Source organism: Arachis hypogaea, chromosome 20 (genome assembly GCF_003086295.3).
Source record: "Arachis hypogaea cultivar Tifrunner chromosome 20, arahy.Tifrunner.gnm2.J5K5, whole genome shotgun sequence".
NCBI classification, from domain to species: Eukaryota; Viridiplantae; Streptophyta; class Magnoliopsida; order Fabales; family Fabaceae; genus Arachis; species Arachis hypogaea.
This window is the reverse complement of record NC_092055.1, coordinates 48,077,476-48,082,334: the sequence shown is the minus strand read 5'-3', so window position 1 is coordinate 48,082,334 and position 4,859 is coordinate 48,077,476. Positions and strand designations below refer to the sequence as shown.

At 40.6% G+C, this 4,859-nt stretch overlaps 1 non-coding gene across 1 annotated transcript; it reads right to left on the bottom strand.

Moving 5' to 3' along the window:
* Positions 1-2,354: 2,354 nt before the first annotated feature.
* On the bottom strand, positions 2,355-2,462 carry LOC112787859 (small nucleolar RNA R71). The gene has a single exon (XR_003195247.1). It is a non-coding gene; the product is annotated as a small nucleolar RNA R71 (small nucleolar RNA).
* Positions 2,463-4,859: the final 2,397 nt, after the last annotated feature.

Below are 4,859 nucleotides of genomic sequence, written 5' to 3'. Positions count from 1 at the left end.
GAGCTTGCTTATTTGCTGTCACCTCTTCTTCGTTGCTGGCTTCCTCTTTCTCGGCTGGCTTCTTGTCATTCTCCAAAGGCTTCTTGTTGGTTTTTTTGTTATTCACCAAAGTCCTTCCACTCCTTAGTTGAATAGCTTTGCATTCTTCTTTAGGATTTGGAATAGTGTCACTTGGGAGTGAGCTTGTTGGCTTTTCAATCACTGCTTGCTTGGACAATTGCTAATAAACCACTATTTTATAGTTTATATTGTGTTTAATTGTGTGGTTTTGTCATGATCCTTACCCACTTATTCATCAATTTAGCATGCATTTAGATTTCCTTCCTAAATTTAGTACATGTTTGAAAATTGCTTCCTAGAGACTCTAATTATTTAATTTTAATTCTCCTTTATTCCATTCGATGCCGTGATCTGTGTGTCAAGTGTTTCAGGCTTTATAGGGCATGAATGAGATGGAGATTGGAGAGAAAGCTAGCAAAAAATGGAAGGAACACAAGAATTTGAGGAGATAACCAGCGAGAAGTGACGCGGTCGCATGGCTCACGCGATCGCGCCAAGGAGCACAAATCGCAGTGACGCGGCCGCATGGCTTGCGCGGCTGCGCGGATTGGAAAGCGCAAGCGACGCGGTAGCGTGGACGACGCGAATGCGTGGAGAGGAAAAAGCGCAAGCGACGCGCCGCATGGATGACGCGATCGCGTGACATGTGCGATCTGCATAATCTGCAGAATTTGCTGGGGGCATTTTGGACCTTATTTCGGCCCATTTTTGGCCCGGAATAGCAGACTAGAGTCAGAGAATATGCAGAAACAACACACATACATTCAATAGTTTTAGATCTAGTTTTTCACTCTCTTAGGTTTTTCTCTCTAGTTTTTAGAATTTTAAATTTTCAATTGATCTGAGCATTGGAACATTGAGAAGAGTTATTTCCCTCATCAAGACTTCATTATTCTAGTTCGTTTTCTTAACTTGGTTTCATTTTTGCATGTTCTTTGCTTTGTTCAATTTTGTATTTGAATGCTTTTATTATTAATTAATGCAAGGATTATTTCTTTTTAATTCAATTTCATTTCCAATAATCATGTCTTCTTTTAATTCCTTTCATGTGCTATGGATTCTTTATTTACAATGCGTGAGTAGTTTCCTTACTTGATGGGGAGTTGATTAAAAGGAACTCTTGAGTTGGAAGGATTGAAGGAAAAAAATTTGTAGTTGGGTTAAATGTTGGATTGCTATCCTGTCACCAACGCCAATCCCTTTGAACTAAGTGGGTTGCAACTTGTGAATAGATCTGGCATTCCAACTTGTTTGACTTTCCCTTACCTAGTAAAGGATAACCAAACAGAGTAACCGTTAATTATAAATCAATCTAAAAATCACTCCATCAATGATAGAGATTCTGACTAATCAATTCCCAGTCAAGGCTTTTATTTATATTATTTAAAATTCCTCAATTTAAATTCCAATTTACTTAGCTCAACTTCTTGGAACATCTGATTAATAAAACAGCACACTTTTCTGCAACTCGTTGGGAGACGACTTGGGACTTAAAACTCCCAGTAATTTTAATTTAAACTCTCTGTGACATATTTCTAAATTGATAGGCAGATTTTCGGTGAGTTAAGAACTATACTTGCAACGTAACCATTTTAATAAATTTTTAATTCACCAGCTTCTGCTTCCCATCAATTTTTGGCGCCGTTGCCGGGGAGTTGCAATAGAGTGCTAATTTTATTAATTAGAATTTATTTATTTGCATTTTATTTAATTTTGCTACTATGAGCTGCATGTTTCTTCCGTCAAATGACACGTTCACTTCCTGATCTGCGCTTGCTAATATTCGATCCTGAAATTGAAAGAACAATTTCACAAATAAGGCGAGAACAGCGTAGGTTAGCCCGCTCTGAGGGCGGATCTGAAAGTGAATCTGAGGAAGAAACCAGCCCCCGTTCTACTGATTCGGTTGTTTTACGTGCAGAAAACATGGCAGCTAGAAGAGTTACCATTCAGGAGGAAGGAGCTCCTGATTTTACAATGCAACCGTTTCAAGCGCATCATCCAGCGGTAGCTATGGATTTTGAAATAAAGACCGCACTATTAAATTTGATGCCCAAGTTTCATGGCCTACCTGCTCAAGAGCCTATCAAGCACTTGAGAGATTTCCAGGTAGCCTGTTCTACTGTCAGGCATGATGGCACTGATGAAACTTCAATTCTGCTGAAAGTTTTTCCGTTTTCTCATGAGGGAAAAGCAAGAGAGTGGTACTACACTCAACCTATAGCAAATGTATCCAACTGGGATACACTCAAAAGGAGTTTCTAGAGAAATTCTTTCCATCTGAAGTTACTGATAAACTGAGGAAGGATATCTCTACAATTGTTCAGGATGACAATGAGACTCTCTTTGAATACTGGGAGCGCTTCAATAATCTTCTAGAAGCATGCCCCCACCACATGATTGACAAGATCGTGCTACTCAGCTATATCACACAAGGTGTGAGGCCCCAAGATAAGACCACATTGGAAAGTGCCAGCAATGGGTCTATGAAGAAGTACAAGACCACTGATGAAGCTTGGCAATTGATTAGTGATTTAGCTGAATCTACTCGGAACCACAGACAGAAGCAAGGCCGTTCAAAAGTCGTTGCAAAAGTATCTTCTGGCAGAGAGACTGCTGCTCTAACTCAAAGCATCTGTGAGATGACCAACCTGCTGAAGCAAATGCAGTTGAATCAACAAGCTCAGCAAACTCAACCGCAGCAAAACCAACAACTAGTCCCACAAAGAATTTGCAGAATTTGTGCTGATTACAGCCATTACACTGATGAATGCCCGCAGCTCCAACAAGAAGACAACATGGTGGCATCCACTCACAACTTCTATGATCGCCCCAACCAAAGGTACAATCAAAGTGGAAATAACAACCATGGATGGCAGGAAAATTCAAACCAGAATTGGAGGGACAACAATAACAGGGGAGGCAGAGATAATCAGGAAAATCAGAGGTGGAATAATAACAACAACAGGCAGCAAAATCAACCTTACCGAGCACCTCACCTGAGGCAAAACCAAGGACCACCGAACAATCAGCAGCAAACCTCTTAATTTACTCATTCTTCTGTATCTTCTAATGAAGATTTATTACAAGCTTTTGAGAAAAGACAACTGGCCATGGAAAGTACCATCATGAACAGTATCAATGCCAGTCTAAATGGTCTCACCTCTACTCTGCAAGCTTTTATGACACAGCTTGGTTTAGCACAAAATTCCAGTAACCAACCTTCAAGCACCACTGGAATCCCCTCTCAACCATTACCCAATCCAAAGGGAGGCATTAATGCCATCACCCTGAGGTCTGGAACTACACTACAGGAGAGGAATCAGGAGGAACCAAGCTCACCAGAATACGCCTCAGCAGAAGAGGTGGTAGAAATCGAAGATGTTGAAGAGGAAGAGGATATACAGGACATAGCTGAAGAAGAGATAGCTCAACCACAAGAAGAAGCACCAAAAGGCGCAGGCACCACAGAAAACACTACTCTCATTCCATTTCCATAACTTGCAAGGAAGCCCAGGAAGCAGCTGGAACCTGATCCTAAAATGGTAGAAATATTCAAAAGGGTTGAGGTAACTGTTTCCCATTTTGATGTTATTCAGCAGGTACCTAAATATGCAAAGTTTCTAAAAGACTTATGTATCCATAAAGACAAAATTAATGAATTAGAAACTATTCCTTTAGGTAGTTCTATATCTGCTTTAATGGGAGGATTACCTGAAAAATGTAGTGATCCAGGTCCTTGCATAGTTAGTTGTACTATTGGTAGTGTAGTAATTTATGATTGCATGTGTCAGTATAATGCCTTTGTCTATATATGATATTTTAAGGCTCCCTCCCTTAAAAAGGTCGGCAGCTCGTTTTGTGTTAGCAGATAAAAGCATTATTACAGTGGCTGGAGTTGTTGAAGATGTTTTGGTGAATATTAAAGGGCTCACATTTCCCACTGATTTTTATATCTTAGAGATGCTCCATAATGATTCAGATAAGCCATCATCAATCCTACTTGGAAGACCATTCCTGAAGACATCAAAATTCAAATTGGATGCTTTTTCAGGAACATACTCCTTTGAAATGGATGGCCACATAGTAATCTTCAATCTGAATGGAGTCATTGACAACCCCCAGAAGATCGTTCTATCTTCCAGTGTGATGTCATAGACGAAAGTGTGGCTGAAGTTCAAAATGAAGAGTTTGAAGAGAGGCACGCTGGACAAGGTCCAAGTGTAGGGACCCTCTTAACTGACAGTGAGGGCACTTCGCCACTTTCATAAGCCCCAGATAATCCAGAGCCTGCCCATGATCAAAAGTTAGAATTGAAACCTCTCCCTCCATATCTCAAATATGCTTATCTTGAGGATGAGCAGAAGCTTCCGGTTATTATTGCAAGGAACTGACTTCTCAACAAGAAGAGCAGTTACTTGATGTACTGAGAAAGCATAAGAAGGCAATTGGGTGGAGTTTGGCAGACATAGTGGGAATTAACCCTCAAGTATGCGAGCACAGAATATTTTTAGAAGAGGGAGCAAGACCTGTCCATCAACCACAAAGAAGATTGAATCCTACCATCTTGGAAGTTGTCAAAAAGGAAGTGACCAGACTATCGGAAGTAGGTATCATATATCCCATTTCAGACAGTGAATGGGTAAGCCCAGTACAAGTGGTGCCCAAGAAATCTGGAGTCACTACAGTGGAGAGTGAGCATGGAGAGCTCATAGCAACTAGAGTTCAGAATGCTTGGAGAGTCTGCATTGATTACAGGCGTCTCAACCAAGCTACTCGTAAGTATCACTACCCACTTC